This window comes from Carcharhinus amblyrhynchos, chromosome 26, assembly GCF_965287045.1.
Source record: "Carcharhinus amblyrhynchos chromosome 26, sCarAmb.v2.hapA, whole genome shotgun sequence".
NCBI classification, from domain to species: domain Eukaryota; kingdom Metazoa; phylum Chordata; class Chondrichthyes; order Carcharhiniformes; family Carcharhinidae; genus Carcharhinus; species Carcharhinus amblyrhynchos.
In genome coordinates, this window is record NC_137349.1 from 7856547 (window position 1) to 7883325 (window position 26779).

The following is a 26779-nucleotide window of genomic DNA, read 5'->3' on the forward strand; positions in this document are numbered from 1 at the left end:
TGTAGTACATGTGGTATACATATACCCATAGTGCTGTTAGGAAGGGAGTTTGAAGCTTTTACCCTAGTACCAGCGAAGGCAATCCAAGTCAGGATGGTGTGTAATTTGGAAGGGAACTTGCAGGCAGTGCTGATTCCATGCATCTGCTGCCTTTGTCCTCCTAAGTGGTAAAGGTCATGGGTTTAGAAGATGCTGTCAAAGGAGTCTTGGTGAGTTGCTGCAGTACATTTTGTAGTTCGAACCCACTGCTGCCACTGTACATCAATGGTCATGGGGGTGAATGTTTTGTTTATTTAAGGTGATGGATGGAACACCAATAAACAGGCCTCTTGGGAATGTTTTTAGAGTTTCACTCATCCATGCAAGTGGAGAGTATTCATCACACCCTGACTTGTGCCTTGCAGATAGTGGACAGGTTTTGTGGAGTTTGGAGATGAGTTATTTGCTGCAGAATTCTCATCCTCTGACTTGTTCTTGTAGTACTTATGTGGCTTATCAAATTCAGTTTCTGACCAATGCAAACCCCCAAGATATCAATAGTGAAGGATTTAGCGATAATGCCATTGAATGTCAAAGCGCAATAGTTATTTTCTCTTGTGACTTGAGGAACTAATCTCCACACGACCATTATAAAACAATTGTACTGGGCAACATGAGGCAATATTAGGACAGATGGCCAAAAAGCTTGGTCAAGAGGTATGTTTTTTGAGTGTCTTTAAAGTGGAAAAGTGATGTAGAGAAACAGGTGTAAGGAAGGAACTCTAGAACTTAGGCTGAGGCAACTGAGGGCAAATCCACCAATGGTGAAGCAATTATAATTGGGGTACTCGAGTGCAGAATCAGAGGAACATGGATGACTTGTGAGTTTTGGGATTGGAGGGGATTACAGAGAAAGGGAGGAATAAGATTGTGAGGAATTTGAAAACAAGGGTGAGACATTTTAAGTCTGGATGTTGCTTGACTGGGAATCAGTGTAGCTCAATTAGTACTAGGATAATGGGGATAAGATTTGCTGCAAGTTAAGACATGGGTAGCAGAGTTTTGAATGATCACAAGCTTGTAGTGAGTACAATGTGTTTAACATCTGGATTGTGCCCAAAAAGGAAACTCTAGACCAGTCAATGCTGGTTGTAGACTCTGAAAACCTTTGCCAGCTGATGTATCATGTTTTGCAGCACAATCAAGGAGTTTATTTTCAGGCTAATTTTAAAATTATTTTCCTTAATGAGTACTTTGCATCAGTATTCACAATGGAGAAGGATTGTGGTGGATGATGTGTAGAAAGGAGGATGGTGACATTCTAGGACATTTGAGATAAAAAGGGAGGAGATATTGGAGGTTTTGAAAAACATTTAAGGTGGACTAGTTCCCCAGCGTCAGGTAAAATCTATCCCAGAATACTGAGAGGCAAGAGAAGAAATTGCTGAGGCCTTGGCCAAAATTTTTGTATCGTCTTTAGCCATGGGTGAGGTACCAGAGGATTGGAGATTAGCTAACGTTGTTCCTCTGTTTGAGAAGGGCAGAAGAGACAATCTGGGAAATTTATAAGCCTGAGAGCCTTAAATCAGTGGTAGGGAAATTATTGGAAAAGATTCTTAGGGTTAGGATGTACTCACGTCTGGAAGAGAACAAGCTTATAAGTGATAAGCAGCATGGTTTTGTGAAGGCGAGATCATGTCTCTCAAACTTGATTGGGTCCTTTGAGAAAGTAACAAGGAAAGATTGACCAGGGCAGGGCAGTGGATGTTACTTGAACTTTACTAAAGTCTTTGATAAGATTCCTCATGGCAAGCTGATACAGAAGGTGAAGTCATATGGGATCCAAGGTGAGCTGGTAAGATGGACACAAAACTGTGCTTGGGCATAGAAAGCAGAAAGTAGCAGTGGAAGGGTACTTTTCTAATTGGAGGTTTGTGACAAGCGGTGTTCCACGAGGATTAGTGTTGGGGCCTGTGTGTGTGTGTGTGTGTGTGTGTGTGTGTGTGTGATATAGGAAAATGTAGGTGGTCTGATTAGTAAATTTGCAGATGATAAATTGAGGGAGTAATGGACAGTGAGGGAGATTGTCAGAGAATACATAAGATATAAATTGGCTGGCGACTTGGGCTGAAAGATGGAAATGGAATTTAACCCGTCGTACCGATCCACAGTTCTGTGAAGGTGGCAACTCGGGTGGACAAAAGTGGTCAAGAAGGCGTATGACTTGTTGGCCTTCATCAGTCGGAGCGTTGAGTATAGGAATTGGAAAATTGTATTGCAGCTGTATAAGATTTTGGTTAGGCTGCATTTGGAGAATTGTGTATATTTCTGGTCGACACACTCCCGGAAGGATGTTGCTGTATTGGAAAAGGTGCAGAAGAGATTTATCAGGATGTTGCCTGGTTTGGAGGATATGAACTATGAAGAAAGATTGAATAAACTTGGATTGTTTTATTGAAGCGTCAGAAGATGAGGGGGGCTCCTCAGAGGTTTACAAGATTATGACAGGCTTGGCTAGAGTGGATAGTCAGATTATTTTTCCCAGGGGCATAGGTTGAAAGTGAGAAGGGGAAAGTTTAAAAGAGATGGAAGAAGCAAGTTTTTCAGAGTGGTGAATGCCTGGAACGTGCTGTTGGGGGAAGTGGTGAAAGTAGATTTCTACAGCAATGTTCAAGGGGCACCTGGATAGATACATGAATTGGCAGGGAATAGAGGGATATGGACCACGTAGAAGCAAGAAAACATTAAAGAGGAATCTGTGTCGGCACAGATATGGTGGGCTGAAGAGCCTGTTCCGGTGCTGTATTTTTCTTTTTAAAGTGGGTTGTGTGTGTCACTGATAAAGTTACCCAGAAGATGGTGCTCTTGAAGTGATTTTTAATAAATAAATCTATCCACATGTTGTGAAAATCTAGTGAACGCAACAGTTTGTATTATCAACACAGCATTGTAAGCTACACATTTACAATGTGTGTACGAAAGCTACTTCTGGCACTTGCCAGAAGTGGTTTTAGTTGCTTTATGCCTACATAGAAAGGGAAGAGACAAATTGTATGGTAATCATTAACCATGGAACTTGTACAGAAATCAACTTGGCTTGAATGTTCTTAAAGTAGTAATCTATTATTGTAGCTAACAAGTAAGAATTATAAAAATGAGTATATAAATACTCATTACAATACATAGCACAAATTGGAGGTAAATCAGTTGGATGTACTTGCTGATTACCTAATGTGTTTTTTTTAACTGGGCTAATGTTGAAAATTGTACTGTACAGTGCAGCTGTGAATTTGGTGGCAAAGTGTCCCAATTGATTAACAATGAAATATTGTGAATCAATTGGGACACTAAAGATTTAGTTGCTGTTGATGAGGATCTTTCATGCATGTTCCATAATTAGTACAGAATAGTATGTCCTATAATGGGTAAACAGAATATACCACTTGCACACATGTTAGAACTGCTGCTTTGGAAAGCTGTTTATTTTGTTGGCTATATAGATGAATTTCTATTTATTACATTGGCTTTCATTGAGTTTTTAAAAGTTGCTAGAAAAGTTGCACTTTCCTGTACTGTTATCTGGATCAGGACATACATCTGACCTGTACTTCTGCTCTAAAGAAAATATGATGTACAGTACCTATTTTGCCCAGACAATTGCAGTGAGATTCTGTGATGAATCTTTCTTTGTTGGATTGGGGGAGGTTATAAGGGGGATGGTTTCTGAATCAGTGTTATATTGTATATTAGAACTATTCCACCAACAAATTGGGCAGCAGGTGCTTGAGTGCAATTTCGAAAAATCAACTGGATATTCCTCAGATACCCTTGCAGTTACCTTCCATTCATAAAATCCAACTTCTCCCAAAATGCTGCTGCTTATCTCTTCAGGAATGTGCAAATCTGCAACATCTCTTGCCCTCCTTCCCTAACAAGCCTTGTTCACCTATATTTGGCTTCTCCATTCCATGTTTCTGTCATCTGTTTTCTTTCCCCAACCCCTTCAAGAAAGGATTAATTTAGAAGGCAAACAAATATCTGAAATGCTGTTGCAAATGTTATGGGGTTAATAAAATGGTTAAGAGATAATTGTTCTGCATTAAATGCAGGTTCCAGTACAGTAAAAATGACCTGTCCACGAGCTGGAAGCACTCCTGGGCACCTCTGATCTTGATTCAATTCCATAAGTCAAAATTTGCTGTGTCATTGTCAGAAGTTATGGGTCATGTGGCAGAAAGGAAGTTATCACATCAGTGGATCATGCTTTTCTTCCTGGAAATCGAACCTAGACTGGTGAGACTTGATGACTGAAATTACAGTAAACACTGGATCATGTGATTTTGGCTGTTACAATCATGGCCATTGTTGGGTAATTTATTGATTATGGAAATTATTAATTGAATATTAAAAATATTTTACCAGGACTTTGAGTGGTAGTTAAGAATGTGTGTTTACACTGAGCATTTGCTACACCTGGGGAGGGGCTGATGGAGTAGAAAAAAATGTGAATTAATTATATTCAAGATGATTAGAACAAGTAACTCCATGAGGGCAAAGCATATCAGCAATAAGCATGTTCTATACCCCAAATATGAATACTTCATGAAACACCATGATGAATATTGGGCATGTTTGTAGAACAGTTTTTAAAAAATAATTTCAACCAGATGCCAGTTTACTTCTGATTTAGAAGCATGCCTGTTTTAAACAATCTAATTACTTCCTAAAAATAACTTTGACATTTTATATTGGAATATTTTAAGCCTGCGTGATGAGAACCATGATTGCTGACTCATCAAAATTCTGATATGGGCATATTAATAATGCTAAATGACCAGTCCTGGATACTTGTTAAAATGTGTAACTTTCATTTTCTCATGAGATTGACAACTGTTGGTCTATTAATTGGAAAATGTTCAAGGAAAAACAAGCCAAGTCAAATTGACCTGCACTATGTCATGGTCATATTTTCTTAGTTCCAGTATGTTTGTCTGTTCGCTGCAAGATGTTTCCATATACCATACAGCAGTCTGAATATTCATTTGTTTAAAAATGTTCTTGTGACATCCTCAATTTTTTTCTCAATTGGTAACTCTGGTTTTAGTGTGCAAACCGAAAGGCTGTTCTTTCCTTTACATTTGGAAAACTTTTAAGGGATTGAAGTCTATCCCATTCCATTAATGTATACTGGTGTATTTTTCTGTTCTTTGTGATGGGCCCTTAAATCTTCTATTAAAAACATTTGGATTTCCATCCTCTATCTGCTGTAATGGCACCCCACCCAAACAGAACAATACAAACTGGTAGATAGTTGAGTCAACTAATCTTGGTCTTACATGCATGTAAATACCCTTGGCACAGAAATAAAAGTAAATACAAAAAAGTTGATCTTAGCTGGACGGTGTAGTAGATTTATTCTTGACAGATGGAAACGAGGCCATGCCTTGTAAAAAGTTTTGTCTTAGAAAGATTTTGGCCACTTGAAAATTGGTGGATTTTGTAATAATGAACAATTTCATATTTGCATTGAGGTTTTTACATTGGATAAATTGCTGTTTATTCATTGTTGCAATGAATAAAATACTGTTTTCCAAATTTATGCAGTTATGTATTCAAGTTGGATTTGTACGGTAAACTGATTGTGATTGGGCAAAGAAATCATCTGGGAGGGGCTTTCAATCTTGGTTCTAAGTTTAAAAGAAATTGCAATAGTGACATTCTCAATCTGTTAGTTTATTACAAACTTGAAAGTGTCTTGGATATATGACAGTACCAAGGGTTGTAGAGCTGGTCAAATGGTTAAGATCACTCGGCACATTATAATTCGACAGTTGTTTCTTTCCTGACCCCTCCCCAACTTTAGGTAATGTGGCCAGTAATGTACAGCAAATTATTTTTGATCAGAACTATATGATCGGCATTCAAACATTCTTTCTTTTTCTGTTTGAAGCAAATGGTAGAAATTGAAATTGAAACTCTCAATGCTGGAAATGGGCATGAAATGTTGGAGCTTTGATCCATCCCTTTTGCACCTTCCCATGTCTTTGATTTCCACACGTGTTTAGGATAATCTGGACCATCTCCAATGTCGTGACATAACAATGCATGTAATAACTTAAGATGAATGCATTTCTGAGTATTTGTTACATATAAACTTGTGCATTAATGAATTGCCTGTTGATATCAAAACAGGAGGTCCAAGCATTGATTCAAAACATGCTTCAATCGGCCTTAGTTTTTCTTGGGTTAGATCTTACCAGTGTTGCTGCTCCTGATCCTTTAAAGGGAGAATTCATCTGTAATTTGATGGTGAAAGTATTGAAAATGAGCTGTTATTCCCCTCTCTCATTAAATAATTTGTCAATGTTATATGGGCACACAGAATCAAGAAATTAGGGCACCCAGTGTATGAAGTCTTGCCATAAATGTTTGCATTTTTAGACGAAGGGGAAAAAACTAATTGGAAAATACCAAGTGCTGAAACTGAGGAGTGCTTATTCAGACTGCATGATTTAAATTTTGCTAGTGTGCCATGTGATTTGGATAAGAAAATAACAGTCTCCATATGTGGAAGTACAGTTAACATGGCACTTCCAGGAAATTGAAAAAAATGAATTATTTAGGACTAAATGTCCATGCCTTTCCAGTTTCGAGTTTAAGTGAAAGACTGACATTTAAACAAAACAATGTTAAAACGGGGACTTTCATGTCATGTAGCCCCAGGAGCATTGAAGTGAATTCTCCAATTAAAAATGGTCAGTAGACCATTGGAAATCAACAATAAAAAAGAAGAGAATGGGCAATGGTTTCATTTCTACTGTAGATGAACATTTATGTCAAGAAAGGATGAGAAAGTTTAACCATCTCCTTTTGAAATTCAATGGCATTACCATTGAATCTTCCCACTGTCAACATTCTCAAAACAGTTGGCACTGTATTCTTCACCTTATACTTTCGCACTGCTATCTCCTGAGTCAGTTGTTCAGAATGTGCACCAGCTACAAGGTGCACTGCAGCCACTCATCAAGGCTCTTGACAGCATGTCCTAAACCACAGCTGTTATCACCTAGGAAGACGAGGTTGCAGATGCATGAGAACATCACCCCTGAAAGTTCCCCTTGAAGTCACACAGTGAACTGATGTTGAATCTTATCACCGTTCCTTCACTGTCATCTGTTCAAAAGCCTGGAACCCTCTACCTAACAGAACTGGGTGTACCTACACCACATGGACTGCCACTGTTCAAGATAGTTCACAACCACCTTCTCCAGGATAATTGGGGATGGGCAACAAATGCTGGTGTAGCCAATGACACCCACACCCTGTGAACAAATAAAAAACGAGGACAAGTCGTACATTCATTTTGCCTCGAGATGATTTCCTCTATTATGCTGGCATTCTGCAGATCAAATATAAACTTTAATTCCTATTTCACTAGACAATACTATCACGACTGGAAAAGACAATTCTTGCTGAGAGCTTCCATTCCCTCTTTTCTGAATTAAATAATATGGTGGAACTGTAAAAGAGCTAACACCTTCCTGACAGCATCCTTGTTATCACAGTGCTGGTAAATGGCCTCCCCTTTGTTTTTCTTCAAGCTGTTTATTCTGGATTTCATTGAATTGCTGACAGTTGCTATTGGGCTGAAGCTTAGCAACATTTTCTAAATTTATGTCCATTAAAATAATGTGTGCAAACTCGCCACCACTATAATTTTGAAGATACAGACTTGTAAAGGGAAGTAGGGAATGTTGAATGTATGGATTGGCTGCCAACCAAGCAGGCTTCTTCGTCCTGGATGGTATTGAGCTTCTTGAATTGTTGAAGCTACACTAATCCAGGCAAGTGGACAGTGTTCCATCATATGCCTGACGTGCCTTTGTAGATGGTAGTCAAGAGGTGACTTAACTGCAGTATTCCTGCCTCTGACTTGCTCATGTTGTCTTGGTATTTATTTGAGTAGCCCAGTTCAGTTACTGATCAGTGGTGTAACTCCAAGGACGTTGAAATGGTAATGCCATTGAATGTCAGGGGCGATCGTTAGATTTGCTCTTTTTGGAGATGGTCCTTTTCAGGCACTTGTGGTGTGTGAATATTACTTGCACTTGTCAGTCCAAGCCAGAATGTTGTTCATGTCTTTCTGCATTTAGACATGGACTGCTTCAGTATCTGAGGAGTTGCAAATTGTGTTGAATATTGTGCAACCATCAGAGTCCTTAGGATGGAGGGAAGCCCATTGAAGATGTTTAGGCCTAAGACCATTGCCCTTAAGAACTTGTGCATCAAGCACAACCACGTTCTATTGTACTAGGCATGACTCCAACCAGTGGAGAATTTTCCCTCTGATTCTCATTGACTCCAGTTCTACTTGAGCACCTTGGTGTCTGCCTTGATGTCACCTGACTTCTGGAATTCAGCTCTTTTGTTTGGACCATGGCTGTAAGGAGGTCAGAAGCTGCGTGGCCAATACAGAGATTGAACAGTTAACCATTTGTGCTTTGGGGAAGAAATATATTCACCAAGCCACTGAATCACTAGTGGAAGAATTTTTTTTTAACAAGTAGTGCCATGGGATCTATTATTTATTCAGGTTATCACTTTTACGTCCTGTCCAATACTCACGTGGATGGTCTTCAGGAAGAGCCAATGGCTTGAAGTGTTGACCGCTGTGGATATTGCCTGACCCAGTTTTAGTATTTCCAATTTTATTTTCCTATATCAAGTAGTTTGTTCCATTTTTATTCCCATTAACTTCTTAAATTCTAATGTGTTGAAATCCCTCACTTAGTATTCCTAATATGCTCCTGAAAAATGGGATGCTATTTTGAAAATCATTTTTCCTTTTTGAAAGCATGTGGGTTATGTTCTTGACCTGTGATTTTTTTTAAACGAATCCATTTTTGTGTTGATATATTTTCTACTGAACATTTACATCACACTGCTAGATGTACACTTTTAAATGAGTAAATTAAGTGAAAGTAAAGCACAAAATGATGTTTTAGTTGTTATCATTGAATACAGTAGTATGCACAGTGATAACTTGTCAACATTATTGCAGATGCATCAAGCACAATTAGCTAAAGTGAAATGGAGGTCATGATGGGCAGTGTATTTGGTAATTTCCCTACATTTCAGAACTGCTTTGTTATTAAAACTTCTCCAAGCCAGGAATAACTAATTATAATTTTACTTTTTCCTTTGTGACCATTAGAGGGTGCTATTGCTTCATATTGCAGGAAATTGACATTTAAATCTGAATTTTTGAAATACTCCAATTTGGTGACGTCTGTGAATATAGAAAAACTTGTTGTGTTTCTACACAACAGACCTGACTGTTCAAGTCTGTAACCCATCATCAGAACTCTTAAGGCCACTGACCTGTGTATTTCCAGCATTTTTTTGTTTTGATTTCAGATTTCCAGCCCCTGTTTTGCATTTGTCATGTTTAAAAATCCGCCAGCTATAGTTTCTCTAGATCTGCCTAGTCAAACATTAGCAATCTCCACAAATAATTGTATGAACATCTTCACTTTGTGGCTTATTGCGCATTTATTTGCAATTTAATGACAAATGTCTAGACAACAAAGTATTTCTCTTGCTTTTTCTCACCCCCAATGCCCTCCATTTTTTTTTCCTCTTCTGAAATTTAAGCAATAAGTTGTTGCTGACACCGTATTCATTTTCCCCTCAGTTGTGACATGTCATCAGCATCTGAAGTATTTTAAATTAGAAAAATTCATTTTCTAATGAGAAATAAAACTTTAAGTTTTATTTTAAACATGACATCTTAATGCATTTTGCCAATTTGGTCCCCTCTACTTTTACAACATGTTGTAACTGAGGAAGTACAAGTGATTTCCTCAATTGGCCACAGCCAGTCTTGTTTTGGTTGCTTAGAGGTACCAATTTCTGTAGTGACTTTTGGCTTCTGTGGGTTTTGTCCAGTGGGTAGAGTGGGAGTGGAAATCTAAGCAGCAATCCATTTTCCACCCTTTCTACAAACTTAAAAGTAATCATGCTAACAATACAATTGGGTTCCACACAATAACTTATTGTCTAATGGTTTTAAAGAACTTACCAAGTACATAGGGTTGTTGTATTGCAGTAATTTGTGGCTATTTAAAATCATCTAGGTCATGCATTGGGAATTAACTTGATACGGTTTTAGCACTAGACTCTTTGAATTAGATGCTGTTTTAGTATAAAGCTTTTTGAAATTATGAAGCCTAATAAGGATAGTTGGTAAGAGTATCAACCACAACCAATCTCAAATCTATTTTATCAAATGCGTTTTGTGATAATGCTGCTTTATTAAAGTATCTGAGAAGCAGGAGCATCTTGATGACAGATAAATGCGGGGGTGACCACTGCTGATTCAGTGTGCCCTTTCTCTGTCTCTCTCTGCCCCCCCCCCCCCCCCATGCATATACACTCTTGCACAACCTAACCTTTAACTATGGTTTTATTTGAGTTTTTACATTTTCCTTTAATAGCAAAGGTGGTAGCAGTGATGGTTTAACATTGTTCCTGTTTTATAACTACACAATATTTGAAAAATATAAAGCAGTTTTCTTCCTTCCCTGTTGAGCTTTTAAAAATTAACTTCAGCTGATGGTTCAGCAGATATCACCCACTCCTCCAAGTCAAGAGGTGTGGATAAACTTCTAATCCAGAACTTGATCATTAAAGTATAGGCTGACACTTCTGTTCAATGGAGTTTGCATGTTCTTCCCATATCTGCACAGGTTTCCTCTCGGTACTCCAGTTTCCTCCCACACTTCAGAGATGTGTGGGTTAGGTTGATTGGCCATGACTAATTGCTTCTTAGTTTTCAGGGGACTAGCAGGGTCAATGTGGGATCACAGGGATAGGGCCTAGGTGAGATTGTTGTCGGTGCAGGCTTGATGGGCTCCGTCTTGCACTGCAGGGATTCTGTGACTCTATGAATACCAAAAACATAAGAACATAAGAAATAGGAGCAGGAGTAGGCCATCTAGCCCCTCGAACCTGCCCCGCCATTCAATAAGATCATGGCTGATCTGTCGTGGCTCAGTTCCACATTCCCGCCCTCTCCCCATAACCCTTAATCCCCTTGCCTATCAAAAACCTATCGACCCGCGCCTTAAAAATATTGAGCGAGGCAGCCTCCACCACTTCAACGGGCAGAGAATTCCAGAGATTCACCACCCTTTGAGTGAAGAAGTTCCTCCTCATCTCCGTTCTAAACCGCCCCCCCTTCATCTTGAGGCTGTGCCCTCTAGTCCTACTATCCTTTCTGAGCGGGAAGAGTCTCTCCACCTCTATCCTATCCATCCCATTCAACATCTTATACATCTCAATGAGATCTCCCCTCATTCTTCTAAACTCTAATGAGTACAAGCCTAGTTTATTCAGCCTCTCCTCATAGATCAACCCCCTCAACTCCGGAATCAGCCTAGTAAACCTCCTCTGCACTCCCTCCAAGGCCAAAATATCCTTGCGTAAGTGCGGCGACCAAAACTGCACACAGTACTCCAGCTGCGGCCTCACCAGTGCCCTATACAGCTGCAGCAAGACCTCCCTACTTTTATATTCAATCCCCCTCGCTATGAAGGCCAGCATCCCATTCGCCTTCCTGACCACCTGCTGCACCTGCAAGCTGGGTTTTTGCGACTCATGCACAAGGACCCCGAGGTCAAGAGGCACTACAATGTCTGTGTGGCCATCTTTTGGGTGAGTTGTTAAACCAGTTGTCTGCTCTCAGAGATGTTAAAGGCCCCATGGTACTATATGGAAGAACAAGGGAATTATTCCCAGTGTTGTCATCTCAATTAACATTTCAAAACAAATTATCCAGTCATTTATCTTATCATATATATTGCTGTTTGGGGGACCTTCGTGTGCAAATTGGAGGTTGCATTTCCTGCATCAACGATTATGCTTTGTAAAGCACTTTGGAACGTCCTCAGGTTATGAAAGGCATGATAGACTACTTGTCCAACATCTAGTGCTGGATGAGCAGAAATTTACTCCAATTAAACATTAGGAAAACTGAAGCTGTTATTTTTTGGTTCCTGCTACAAACTCAATTTTCCAGTTGTTGATTCCATTTCTCTTCCAACCATTGTCTGAATTTTAACCAGACTTTGTTATCTTGACCTGAGAAGAGTATCATAAGAACATAAGAACATAAGAAATAGGAGCAGGAGTAGGCCATCTGGCCCTTCGAGCCTGCCCCGCCATTCAATAAGATCATGGCTGATCTGTCGTGGCTCAGTTCCACTTTCCCGCCCTCTCCCCATAACCCTTAATCCCCTCTCTTATCAAAAACCCATCAACCCGCTTCTTAAAAATATTTAGCGAGGCAGCCTCCACCACTTCAACGGGCAGAGAATTCCAGAGATTCACCACCCTTTGAGTGAAGAAGTTCCTCCTCAACTCCGTTCTGAACCGCCCCCCCTTTATCTTGAGGCTGTGCCCCCTAGTCCTACTGTCTTTTTTGAGCGGGAAGAGTCTTTCCACCTCTATCCTATCCATCCCATTCATCATCTTATACGTCTCAATGAGATCTCCCTATATACTCTATATATTTACAGTAGCCGCAGGGATCGGGGCTAGAGCCTCAACTGTTTACTATTTACATAGATGATCTGGAGGAGGGGGCTGAGTGTTGGGTAACAAAATTTGCTGATGACACGAAGATGAGTGGAAAAGCGAATTGCATGGAGGGCGCGGAAAGTCTGCAGAGAGATCTGGATAGGCTGAGTGAGTGGGCGAGGACCTGGCAGATGGAGTATAACGTTAGCAAATGTGAGGTTATCCACTTTGGTAGAAATAATAGTAGGAGGGATTATTATTTGAAGGGTGAAAAGCTGCAGCATGCTACTGTGCAAAGGGACCTGGGGGTCCTTGTGCACAAATTGCAAAAACTCAGTCTGCAGGTGCAGCAGGTGATCAAGAAGGCGAATGGAATGTTGGCCTTTATAGTGAGGGGGATAGAATATAAAAGCAGGGAGGTCTTGCTGCAACTGTACAAGGCACTGGAGTACTGTGTGCAGTTTTGGTCGCCGTGCTTGCGAAAGGATATATTGGCCTCGGAGGGAGTGCAGAGAAGGTTCACCAGGCTGATACCAGAGATGAGGGGGTTAGCTTATGAGGAGAGATTGAATAGACGGGACCTGTACTCGTTAGAGTTTAGAAGACTGAGCGGGGATCTTGTAGAGACTTGCAAGATACTGAAGGGGCTAGATAGGGTAGAGGTAGAGAGATTCTTCCTGCTTAGAAAGGAAAACCGAACAAGAGGGCACAGCCTCAAAATAAGGGCGGGGGGGGAACAGCTTAGAACATAAGAAATAGGAGCAGGACTAGGCCATCTAGCCCTTCGAGCCTGCCCTGCCATTTAGTAAGATCATGGCTGATCTGAAGTGGATCAGTTCCACTTTCCCGCTCTCTCCCCATAACCCTTAATTTCCTTGTCTGTCAAAAACCTATCTACCCGTGACTTAAATATATTCAGCGAGGTAGCCTCCATCACTTCAACGGGCAGAGAATTCCAGAGATTCACCACCCTTTTTGAGTGAAGAAGTTCCTCCTCAACTCTGATCTAAACTGCTGTCTACCCCCTGCCCCGCATCTTGAGGCTGTGCCCTCTAGCCCTGCTACCTTTTCTAAGTGGGAAGAATCTCTCTACCTCTACCCTATCCATCCCGTTCGTTATCTTATACGGCTCTATAAGATCCCCCTTCAGTCTTCTAAACTCCAACAAGTATAGACCCAGTCTATTCAGTCTCTCTTCATAGGCTAACCCTCTCATCTCTGGTATCAGCCTAGTGAGCCTTCTCTGCACTCCCTCCAAGGCCAGTATATCCTTCCGCAAGCACGGCGAACAAAACTGCACACAGTACTCCAGCTGCGGCCTCACCAGTACCTTGTACAGTTGCAGCAAGACCTCCCTACTTTTATATTCTATCCCCCTCACTATAAAGGCTAACATCCCATTCACCTTCTTGATCACCTGCAGACTGGGTTTTTGCTATTCGTGCACAAGGACCCCTAGGTCCCTTTGCACCATAGCATGCTGCAGCTTTTTGCCTTTTTTAAATAATAATCTCTCCTACTATTATTTCTACCAAAGTGGATAACCTCAGACTTGCTAACATTGTACTCCATCTGCCAGGTCCTCATCCACTCGCTCAGCCTATCTAGTTCTCTCTGCAGACTTTCCACACCTTCCACGCAATTTGCTTTTCCACTCATCTTTGTGTCATCAGCAAATTTCGTCACCCTACACTCAGCCCTCTCCTCCAGATCATTTATGTAAATGGTAAACAGTTGAGGCCCCAGCACCGATCCCTGCGGCACTCCACTAGTCACCAACCGCCAACCAGAAAAGCACCCATTGATTCCAACTCTCTGCTTCCTACTGGACAGCCAATCCTCTATCCATGCTAACACCTTATCCCCAACTTTGTGCACCCTAACCTTCTGCAGCAACCTTTTGTGAGGCACCTTATCAAACACCTTCTGGAAATCTAAAAACACCACATCCACCGGTTCCCCTCTGTCTACCGCACTAGTCACATCCTCATAGAAATCCAATAAATTCGTCAAACACGACTTCCCCTTAACGAATCCGGGCTGCGTCTACTCGATCAAACCATTCTTTTCTAGGTGCCTTGCTATTTCTTCTTTGATGACGGATTCTAGTATTTTTCCAACTACAGACGTTAAACTAACCAGCCTATAATTCCCTGCCTTTTGTCTGCTACCTTTTTTAAACAGCGGTGTAACATTAACTGTTTTCCAATCTTCTGGCACTTCCCTGGAATCCAGCGAATTTTGATAAATAATTACTAAGGCATCCGCTATCACCTCTGCCATTTCTTTCAGAACCCTGGGATGCATTCCATCCGGTCCCGGGGACTTGTCTTCCTTCAGTCCCCTCAGTCTATCTAGCATTACCTCTCTAGTGACAGTAATTGCATTAAGGCCCTCATCTACCATCTTCCTATCTTTAATATCCGGCAAACTATTCGTGTCCTCCTCCGAGAAGACCGAGGCAAAGAACTTATTTAAAGCCTCAGCCATTTCCTCATCACCCACTGCTGAATCCCCCCTCTCATCCTCCAAGGGTCCAACATTCACTCTAGCCAGTCTCCTCCTCCTCAATATATTTGTAAAACATTTGTAGAACGGAATTGAGGAGGAGCTTCTTCACTCAAAGGGTGGTGAATCTCTGGAATTCTCTGCCCGTTGAAGTGGTGGGGGCTACCTCGTTGAATATATTTAAGTCATGGGTAGATAGGTTTCTGATAGACAAGGGAATTAAGGGTTATGGGAAGAAAGCGGGGAAGTGAAACTGATTCACTTCAGATCAGCCATGATCTTGTTGAATGGTGGGGCAGGCTCAAGGGGCTAGATGGCCTACTCCTGCTCCTATTTCTTATGTTCCATCCCCAAAACTGTATTCTTCTACCTCCTTAATGTTACCCATTTCTGACCCTACCCTAGCTTATCTCATGCTGAAACCCACACTGTCTTTGTTACAGTTTGCTGTTCCATACAGCACCCATCTTCCACCTTTCATAACCTTTGAACTCCTTTAGAACAGTTCTGCTTGTATCCTAACTGTGTCATAATGGGACATTATCCCTATCTATTTGCCCCTTGATCTGATAATGCTTTGATTATAAAATTATAGTCCTTATTTTCAAATCCTTCCATTGCCATTTCTCATCTTATCTCTGCTGCATTCTTCATCCTTACAACCACCTGAGATTTTTGAGTTCCTCTACTTCTGGCAGATCCAACCTTCTAATTTTGTAATTGCTTCAGCGTTGACCATGCATTTTAACTGCCTTAGCCTGAAATTTTGGAACTCTGTGGTGATTGTTTCTTTAAGGATCAATTTGCAGTGTAGAGGTTACATGATCCAAAGAGCCAATCTGGGAGTAGGGTAGACAATCGTTCTAGTAAGCGTGGGGTTCTGTACTCGGCAATCTTGGGAACTGATTGCAGCCATGAGGCTGCAAATCTCTGTATTGTTTTAACCTGTAAATAAATGAGTTGTGTTTTCCCTAAACTGGTGAACAAACATCTTTACGTTTGGTGACCAAGGGAAAAAGTCCTCAGCTGCTGAGTATCCAGTTTACATTGAAGTTGAGAAAAGTAGAGTCATTACTAAGATGGCCCTCTTTGGATAGAGATCCATTTGACTCCTCTGACTTTTATTACTAATCAAGAGTATTGTGGTTTTGGAGCCACCTTGAATGAGATGTTGTTGGGACAAATTTAGTCTGCAGTGTGAATGACAGATACTTGCAAAGGTCAATCCAAATTTTAAATGAGCAGTGGAGATGGAGCAGGCAATGGAAAGCATCAGAAAGGGTGCACAGGAGTTAGAGTGCCCAAAATAGCACTGTTCACTAGTTAAAATTTAAAGTTTTGTTTTATTAGTGTCACAAATAGGCTTGGTCACTGCAGGTTGGGCAGACTGTTGCCATTGCTTACCATTGCAGTACCCACTACTTTTATCACTTCTGCAGTAAAAGTTATTAATTTGACCAGAATACTCGTCAAATGCAGTGGTTGAACTCCCCACAAGTATTGATATGCATACTCCCCTGTCACAGTAGCTGATGCTCCTGTATCAATTTCCATCTTAAGAGACTTCTCATTTAACCAGAGCATTACAATAATAGGAGCTAGCTTGTCCACTTTTATATTAAACAATGAGCAAATACTTAAATTGTTGCTACTCAACTCTTCCTCATTGTATCCTCGTGATACATTGTTTAATTGGCTATTCAGTAGACTGGACTGGGCTCTGCATCTATGCCTTAAATGGCACCTCGTATGACCCTTTAAAAAAGGGGGAAATGCCCCAGCAGCCAGTTTTACCGTCAGTAAATGTTATTGACTGTTTTAGCACTGAAGTAGCTGGTTGTCCTGTGGCAGGCACAACGAATGTTGTCATGGAAGCAGATAGAACTGAACATCCTGTGCCTGAAGAGGCACCTGTCATTGTGATGTTCACTGACAGCACGGTGTGGAAGTGCCCCAGAAAGGAGTTACACTACTCCACGTGGATTTTGATTAAATTCATATATTAAACGTTTAATCATCTGGGGTGGTGTAAATTGAGTATTAACATTTGTATAAAAGGACTTCGCAGGGAAGGGATTTGGAGTTTGCCCCTTTAAGGATCAATCGCCTGAATAAGGGTCACATGACACAGGGAACTAATCAGGGAACAGTGTGGGGGAATCACTCTCTGGTAAGCATGGACATCTGTACTCAACCATCCTGGGAGCTGATTTCCCAAAACTGGTGAACGAGCATCTTTACAACTTCCTCCTTAAAACCTCTGCCTCTAACTCCTTCACACCTTCTTAAAACTTATCCCCTCTGTCCTAATCAAATTTAGTTGATAACATTCTTATGCATCACCTTGGGGATATTAGACTCTTAAAAGTACTTAATGCAAGTTGTTGCATTTCCCACCATTTGGTACATTTTCTATTTTGCAGCTTCTAATTACAATATTTGTTAGATTTATAAAGATTATCCACATCAAGTCTTTATTATTTGGATCCTAAACTTTTTTCCAATGCTGAATTACTCAAGAAACACCATTGTTTCTGTGGTAGTCTGACATAACTTAATTTTTTTATTCTTTGGGATGTGGGCATTGTTGGCAAGGCCAACATTTGTTACCCATCCCTAATTTCCCTTGAACTGAGTGACTTATTAGGTCATTTCAGAAGAAGTTAAGCGTTAACCAGTTTGCTGTGAATCTGGAATCACGCATAGGCCAGACCAGGTAAGGATTGCAGATTTTCTTCCCTGAAGGACATTAGTGAGCCACATAGATTTTTAATGACAATCTATGATAGTTCAGGTCCAGATTTTATTACTTAATTTAAATTCCATCATATGCTATGGTGGTATTGAGCCCATGTCCAAGATCATTAACCTGAGTCTCTTTAGGCAGATTAACACTGTACCACCAGTTCTGCGTGCATTAAGATCCCAGGCTTGTATTCTTAATTCTTATAGCCTGGCAGGTAAAAGTACTGTCCATTGCAACACTAAGCCAATCAGGATGGTTTGAATATTGCTATGTGAACCAATTGAGCTCTGGTAGACAACATTTTGATCAAGTTGGCTACAGTGCCCTGGGTTAAAGAAAAGACAAACTGACCCAAATTATTGATCTTGGCTGCTATTCGGTGTCTTCTGTCTAAGCATATACCTGAAATTGAAGAGTTGCTATTGGGTGATTTTTTTCTCAGGTGTTAAAAGCATGTTTTTTATGAAGCACATTTAACTTTGTTTTCTTTCACAGAAGGATGTGAAACATGATGGTAAGCTACTGCCTTAGCTGCTACAGTCTGTGGTGTAGCTATACCACGTAGTGCTGTTGGATTGGAAATTCCAGGGTTTTAACCCAGCAACAGTGAAGGAGTGGCAATACAGTTCTGAGTCAAGATGGTGTATAGTTTTGGAGGAGAACTTGCAGCTGGTGGTGTTTATGCATTTGCTGCCATTGTCCTTTTGGGTCAGAGGTTCAGAACATGTGGATCTTGACCCCCCAGTCCTGTATTGTAGCTTCACCAGGTTTTTAGAGAAGCAGCTAGAAACCAGGGAATGGAAGGAGAGGGAGTAACTTAGGAAAATTACTGTCGCTAGAGAGATGTTAGAGTAAATTGTTGGAGCTGTGGGCTGACGAGCCTCGTTCTTGATGGACTCATCCTAGCATCCTAGGGTCTTAAAGAACTGTTCAGCGAGATAGTTGACACATTGGTTTTTGTTTTCCAAAATATCCTACATCCAGGGAAGGTCCCATTAGATTGGAAGATAGCAAATGTAAACCCGTTATTCTAAACGGGAGGGAGACAGAGGGAACCCAATTAGCCTAACACCTGGTGTAGGGAAAATGTTGGAAACTTATCAAAGACGTTATAGCAGGGGTCAAGGCAAATGGGCAGAGTCAACATATTTTTATGAAAGGGCAATCGTGTTTAATCATCCAGTTGGAGTTCTGAGGAAGTAACGTTCTGCGGATAAAGACAAACCAAGAGATTTACTGTATCTAAATTTCTAGAAGGCATTTGGTAGTGTAACATCAAAGGTTATTGCAGGAAATAGAAGCTCATGTTATGGAGGGGGTAACATATTGGCATGGATAGAAGATTAGCTGGCCATCAGGAAGCAGAGTGTATGCATAAATGAACCTTTTTCAGATGGTAGTATGTAGTGAGTGGTGTGCCACAGGGGTCAGTGCTGGGACATCAACAGTTTATGGATTTAAGGCATGGTTGCCAAATTTGCTGATGACACAAAGATGGATAGGTGAGTAGGTTGTGAAGAGGACATGTGAGGAAACTATACTCCATTTGCAAATTTTTTACCCACTCACTCAACTTAGCCATATCTTTCTATAATGTTTGAAAATGTGAAGTTGCCAATTTTGGCAGGAAGGAAGAAAGCATATGTAAATAATAGCTTGTAGAGCTCTGAGGTGCAGAAGGACCTGGATGTCTTCGTGCATGAATCGCAAAGGGCTTGTATGTGGGAACAGCAGGAGAGCTATTAGAATGTAATCACTTATTGAGAGAGAGAATTGATTACAAAAGTAGGGAGGTTATGTTTCAGTTGTACAGGACACTAGTGAGACCACATCTGCATAGTGTGTACAGTTCTGGTCACCTTAAGGTAAATGCATTGGAAGCAGTTCAAAGAAGGTTCGTCAGACTAATACCGGGAATGGATGTTTCATTTTGTGAGGAAAGGTTGGACAGGCTAGGTTTGTATCCGCTAGAGTTTAGAAGTTTGAGAGAACTTGAAACATAGAAGATCCTGAGGGGTCTTGATGGGGTGATGTGGAGAGGAAGTTTTCTCTTCGAGAATTTAGACCTATGGATCACTGTTGTATTTAAAATGGTGATTAGGCAAAATTAATTTTGAGGATTGGATATCTTTGGAACTCTCCTTTCTGAAAAGTTTTTGAATATTTTTAAAGGCTGAGATGGATCAATTCATGGTAAGCCAAAGGGGTGATGGGTTATCAAGGGGTAGGAGGGATGCAGATTTGAGATTACTATCAGATCTAACATGGTCTTATTAAATTGTGGATCTGGCTTAATGGGGAGTGCCACTCAGCACGACGGAGATTGTCCTTGATATCCCCAGAAGGATTGTGAAGTAGTCACTCCCACCAATACTGTCATGTCATCGGGGCAGTATTGGGACCACAGTTTTTTGCTCTATACATCTATGATTTAGATGAAGGAACTGGGGGTACTTTGGCTAAGCTTGCAGATGACACAAAGATAGGTAGAAGAACAGGTAGTATTGACGAGGCAGGGAGGCTGCAGAAGAACTTGGACAGGTTAGGGAAGTGACAGATGGAATACAACATGGGAAAGTGTAAGGTTATGCACTTTGGTAGGAAGAATAGAGGCATAAACTACTTTATAAATGGAGAGAAAATTCAGAAATCTGAAATGCAAAGGGACTTGGGGATCCTAATTCAGGATTCTCTTGAGGTTAACTTGCAGGTTGACTTGGTAGTTAAGAAAGCAAATATAATGTTAACATTCATTTTGTGGGAACTGGAATACAAAAGCAGGGATGGGGAACTCATTTGAAATTTACAGAATAATGAAAAGCCTGGATAGAGTGGATATGGGGAAGATGTTTCCAATGATAGGAGAGACTAGGATCTGAGGGTATAGCCTCAGAATAAAGGGACCCTTTGGATCTGAGATGAGGAGGAATATCTTCAGCCAGAGGGTGGTGAATCTAAGCAACGTCTCTATGGAAACATTGATGTCCTCCATCTGTGTATTCTGTGCTCTTACCACACTCTCTTGTTGTATTGATTCATCAGCTGAGGCAAGGTTTTAATTTATTCTTTAATTGGATGTGACTAAGCATTTGTTTCCCAACTCTAATTGCTCTTGAATTGAATGGTTTGCTGGGCAGTTACAAATCAACCACATTGAGTGGGAGTCACATGTAGGAAGACTAGATAAAGAGGGTAAATTTCCTTCTGTAAAAGACATTAGTGAACCAAAATGGTTTTTTAACCAAAATTGGTAGTTCTATAGTTGCCATTATTGAAGCCAGCTTTCAGTTTCAAATTTCATTGAATTTAAATTCCATCAGTTGCTGTGATAGGATTTGAAACTGTGCTGCGGAAGATTGGCCTGGAGCTCTGGATTACACAGTGACATTACTACTGCATTGCCATCCTCCTTCAATTCAGCAGGTGGTTTCCTTGATCATGTTTGACCTGATGTTGTGCAACTTCATGGGATCTGGAAGTGTATATCTTGTGTGCTGCCACCTCAGGTAGGTCTATCCTGCTGGTGGGACAGGAAATACCTGGATGACGATGGTGGTATCTGGGACATTGTAAGGTATGAAATGTAAAATATATCTTGTTTTTGATTTGCACCCACTTGTTTGTTGGATAATCTACCCTGCTGTTCTGATTTAAATGCAGACCTATTCCAGCCACCAAGCATAGAAGCCAGCAAGTTGAGTTGCTTGTACCTTGAAGAGGGAGTTCCAGGACTTGGGGGCTACATGTGAACTGGGGGTGGTAGGTTGAACCCTGTTGCCCAAATTAATTTGACGCTTGAGAAGAAAGTCCAGTTGGAATTTAAGAAAGGAAATTGGCCAGGCTCTCAGATCGTTATGTAGAATCTGGAATTGCATAGTTCTGCTGAGGGGTTTGGATCATCTAGTCCTTTAGGCGTACACCTTGCTGGGGTGGCTGGTTTTCTTGGGCAGCAGCGTGGCCTGGATGTTGGGCAGGACGCTGCCCTGAGCGTTGGTGACATCTCCCAGCAATTTAAGCTCTTCGTCGTTGCAGATGGCGGGGGATGATGCGGGTTTTCTTGTTGTCCTGGGCCGTGATGCCAGCTAGCTCTAGGATCTTGGCAGTCAGGTACTGAGCACAAATAGACAGGCGCTCTAGCGCCCACCCGCTCGGCATAGTGGCCTTTCCGCACCAGTTGTTAAGTACAGCCCACAGGAAACTGGAGACCAGCTCCGAATGAGCAAGTCTTGGCCTCAGTGTGCCCTTTGCCTCCAGTTTTACCGTGACCTGACATATTGCTGCAACTCCGTTCCTTTAGTTTTAAATCTCCACAAACCTTGGTGGCATGGTGATTAACACTTTTTTTTAAAAAAAAGATATTAAATGTTAAAAGCAGCTTTGTAAATGACCTCCTCAACCTCATGAGTCTGAAGATTCAGTTCCCTTTGTAGTTCAGAAAGTTTGGATGCCTTCCATTTCTCCTCTGGAATTATTTTCTGCTGTGCGCAGCCTCGCCTAAATCAGTGAGAAGAACAGATGGAGTACCCAACTAAATTGACTTTATGCATGATGCTAGGTTGCGTTAGTGACATGTGACTTAAGGGGGCATTGCAGTCAAAAACAATCTTGTCTTCACCCACCGTGCATGCTTGCATATCCTACTGCAAGGATCACAGGAGAGCAACTACTAACTGGATTTTTCCCATTATATAGAAAAAATGAGCAGTAGTATTTGAGGAGAAAAACAGGAAATGGCAATTATACACAGGAGAATCTTATGACCCAAGAAAGTAACCAAGTCACTAAAAACCACAGACTTATCTTTATCTCCTACTCCCTTCAAGGCACACTCAGTGCTGTTCAGTTCCAATAATTCTGGCAGTCCTCAAGATTTCACTTAACACAAGATGAAACATTTGTTAAAGGGCGATCTAAGGCTGGCAGTAAAGAAAGGGCTTTCAGAGTAGATCTTCAATGAGCCATTTGCAATTAAAGAATAAATTAAAACCTTGCCTCAAAGTGAAGGCTGCATTGAACTAAAGATGGCATGTGCAGGTTAAAGGGTGTAAATATGCATTTTCTGCATAAGTGATGATCCATGCATATCTGATTGTTGATAAATTTGAGTAGTTTAGAAGATGCTTTTCTTCTATCTCATGCCCTTAAAGGGAAGGAAAGAAAACTTGCATTTATAAAGTGATTATCATCTTAAAGCACGTTATAGCCAACAGAGTACGTTTTGAAGTGTAGTTTGTAATGTAGGAACGCTAGTGATCTATTGCTGTGATATGGTACGAAAATCATCAATGCAACTGTTCTCGCAAAGACCGTTCCCAAATTTGGATGACAGTTGCATATCCAAGGACTCTGTATGGTAAAGAAGCCAGAGAACTAGTTGGACACCCAAACCTCTGCTTCAGGGATGTCTGCAGGCTTGACATGAAGGCCCTATATATCAATTATTGCACCTAGGAGTCACCAGTTGATGACACAGGAAAAGGGCAACACTACCTGTGGGTTGGTGTGCACTGCTAAGTGCACACCCAAGTGGCTTGGGAATAGATGCCAGTATAGAAAATAACAATCCATTTTCATTTGTGGCTGAACCTGCCCCAAATATTAGCCTCTTTAGCTATCAGCAACTGTGTGCCATATGAAGCCATCCCATCTGACATAGACTGTTTTGCTGCGTGTCCATCACCTTTCATGGTTGGAAGGATATGAATGATGCTGTGCTGAGTGCAGTTTAATATCTCAACCACCCAGCTGCCTTGTTCCAGCTTGGATGGTGAATCTTAGCAAGCTAATCCACTCCCAAGCCCAATTTAGTCCTTCAATATTAACAGGAGCATCTCTTGCATGGTGAAGATGTCACTGAATAACCAACAGCAACAGAAGTGCATTCTGACTCTCAATCAGATGACAGCTCATCAACCTAACATATTAACACTTTCTTTCAGATTTTGCTGCAGGTACTGTCTGATCTGTTGAGCATTTCTGTTTATAGTTCAGATTTACAACACCTGTTGTATTTTGCCTTTGTCCCATTAGCAATGCCTCTTTCTAAGTATAACTGGGTAGGGTGATAGAAAATTGCATGCATACCTTTAAAAAGCTTTGAATAATTGCTACATAAGTAATTAACCCTTCATCAATGAGGCCGCCTTTTATTGTTGCTATTCGACTGTAAACTTAAAACTTTTTCCATAGATATTTTCCATGTGTGTAACAAATCAAAGGACAGGGAGTCGACTCAAATTAGAGCCTTTTTCTTTATTGAATAATTAAGTACCAATATTCACTGTAAACTTACATCAGTTGCAACACTTGGTTTAACTCATTCAACTTTATTCCTTTTAACTCTGACTTGAGGTTTTTAAGTGAAACAAGTATTACCTGCTTGAGCGAACTGACCAGGCTTGGTCTCTGGTAGGAATATTCTTCATGGTTTCTTTGTCTTTGAAGAAAATCTTCAGGGCACACAATGTGAATGTATGTCTCAAGTTTCCACTGAAGATAAAGACTTAAAGCACATCTTAAACTTATCACATTCTTCCAGAAAGTTCTCTGGCACTCAGCCAGTGATATCACCAGCAAATTATCACAACGTTTGATTAAAACCAATGGAGTTATTTAGAAAGAACTCCCAATTGTTTATATCAAGCTGCATGTAAATTACATAGCCTCACCATATATAGTGACAACGGCTTTGGGATGTCTAGTATAATCTAAACAACCATCCATACTTCCTGTGTTGGCCAAATATCAGGTCACATCTCATAGGACAAGTCATGACTTGTTGCAGCCTTCTCTGACCTGCATCTGTGTTTAATTGTACCTTGACCAAAATTCCCAGCATGCTTGACTCTTGTTGCTGTTGACCATGAAACCACACTGAGATTGTTATCATACTTCTCAAGATTGATGTAAAGCCCAGCTTTATGCCATTGTTATTAATCATTAGTCAACAATACACATTATTACCTAATTAATTACAAGAATTATTTTAACTGCAATGGAACATTCACTGAGCATCACTAAAACTTGCAATGGTCTGAGCATAATTTGTAAATGATCTTGACCCCCTTCTGAATGTAGTAAGTAGTTATGATTGCTGCCTAATTATCAATTTTCAGGCAGATGACCAAAGCAGGAAAATATTCTGTGCTGGAGGTGCCAAGCAACCTTGAACAACCTTGCCCCTGTTGCCTTTAGAAATAAAAATGACTGAGATACCATTGTTAATGAGTGATCATACTCATCAAAAGGATGATGTAGGTTGATAAAAGTGGAGGAGGCTTGACTGCATTGTAGTAAGATGGTTAGCTAGCTAATATGTATTTACCTAATTTGCATTTACTGAAAAGCTGATATTTATCAGAATGAGTGAGTAAGTTGCTGACATTTTCAAGAAGCTTGCTGGAAATGGTGGAGTGTATGTGGAATGAGTGGATGGGATATTCAACGTTCTTAGCTTGTTGATGAACTAATGATTTCTGATATGAGTATTTATCACAGGCTGGTGTGCCACCTTTCTTCTCTGTCCTAATTCCTGGGCTGATAAATACTATAAAAGCAAAAACTGGCAAGAATAACCAAGCTGTGTTTTTAATTTTGATGATTTTCATGTTTCTGAGATTATGAGCAATTTGGTCACCATGACCCAAACTGATTTCCATTCTCTTAGATTCGTTCAGAGAGATTCTGTTGGCCAAATTGCACTAAATTATCAGCTCGTTACTAAGAATGTAAAAATTGTACACGAGTAAAATGCTGAGTGCTGTTCAATTCAGATGAAAGGCCATCAACTGGAAACATTGACTCCGTTTCTATCTCCATAGACGCTGGCAGACTTGAGTTTTTTCAGCATTCTGTTTTTATTTCATAAGATTGTACTTGATCAGCTTGCAAAACATTGTGGATGCTGGAAATTTTTTTTACATAGCTCCGAATAGTTCGGTAGCATAGGTTATAAACTTGTGTAATAAACTTAGGTCATTCTAAAGTGCTTAGTAGCTGATGAAAGACTCTAGAAGCATCATGATATAGTGATGATGTCACTGGTGAGTTAAACGCTCTATGAATAGGAGTTCAAGTCCCACTGCAGCTGGTGGAACTTGTAATGTGGGAAACACCAAAACCACCTTGCACACAAGCTCCGTAAAGAGCAATATGAGAATTATCCGAATATTTGTTTTGATGCTGATTAAGAGATGAACATTGCCCAGGACAATGGAATTAAATTTCCTTAGTTTTCCTTGAAATAGTGCACAGGATCTTTATTATCCACTTGAGATGGCAGTTGGAACTTTCAGTAATATCTCCATATAAAGACACCATTTCTGACAGTGCAGCACTTCCTCTGTACTGCACGAGCAATGTCAGTGCAGATTCTTGTGCTGAAGTCTCTGGGATGGGACACTTTCTGATTAAGATGAGTGTGCTGCCAGCTGAGCCATGACTCTCATTTTTCTGAACAAACCTAGGAGAATGCAAATTTTGTCACTATTTCCTTCGCCTAATGTGCATAGGTTTATCTAATTTTTTTATATCCCGGACATTAAACCTACGCTGTTCAGTTTCTAGATTCCAGTAAATGTACACATACTGCTTTCACCTCAAATTTAGTGTCCTACGCCCAGCTAGCTTTTGCTGCTTCATTGGTGACTTTTTATCCATCATCAGGTCAGATGTGGAACTGTTTATTGATTGCACAGTGTTCAGTTCTATTTTCACTTTTCAATTGTTCTGATAAAGTGGTCCATGTTCGCATGCAGAAAGAAGTGAACTTGGCCAAATAGTAAATCCATCTGCGGCCAACAGATGAGAATGAGAAGGAATGTAGCCAGTTCTCTGAAATAAGATGGCATTACCAAGCTCCCTACCATCAACATTCCGAGTAATCATCTTTAATCACATAAACATAGTGGTTAGTAGCATGGGTCAGAGGTTGGGTTTTTTATACCAAGTGATTCACGATCTGACTTT

At 40.6% G+C, this 26779-nt stretch overlaps 1 protein-coding gene across 4 annotated transcripts in view; it reads left to right on the top strand.

Annotated features, from left to right (window-relative positions):
• Window positions 1-26779, top strand: part of gng7 (guanine nucleotide binding protein (G protein), gamma 7) — a 202124-nt gene that overhangs the window by 44763 nt on the left and 130582 nt on the right. Inside the window, exon 1 of one of the 4 annotated variants that reach the window (XM_080212958.1) lies at window positions 4203-4272. The exons of the other annotated variants lie outside the window; for them this stretch is intronic. The gene's annotated coding sequence lies outside the window, so the exon portion shown is untranslated. Of the gene's footprint in view, window positions 1-4202; window positions 4273-26779 lie in introns of those variants that run through there. 4 annotated transcript variants of the gene reach the window in all.